Here is a 368-nt window from a genome sequence, read left to right as displayed (position 1 = left end):
TACCGTGGAAGAATTCCCCTGCCGCTCTGCGCAGCCCTGGCCTGGCCTGGAGCTGCTGTGGCTCCAGCGCAGCCGCCGGATTAGGGCTGGGCTGGAGGCAGCCTGGAGCTGGCAATTAACCATTTCTGGCTGGGAGGAGGGAGCCGAGGAGCCAGGCCAGGTCCTTCCTTCCTGCGCAGCTCCAAGAAAGTCACACCTGGACCTCAGGCCTTCAGGGTCCAGGAGTGTGTCTGGAGGTGACGATGTGCGTGCAGGTCTGTGTTTGTGTGTGTGTGGAAGAGAGGAATGTATCTTTAAATCAGCAGCAGAAACAACTTTTGAAATGAGTTCCAAGCTTCTGTTCTTCTGCGTATAGGTGGATTAGAAAG

Source organism: Ceratotherium simum, chromosome 6, assembly GCF_057802395.1.
Source record: "Ceratotherium simum simum isolate JZ-2026a chromosome 6, ASM5780239v1, whole genome shotgun sequence".
NCBI lineage: Eukaryota > Metazoa > Chordata > Mammalia > Perissodactyla > Rhinocerotidae > Ceratotherium > Ceratotherium simum.
Note: the sequence above shows the minus strand (reverse complement) of the source record.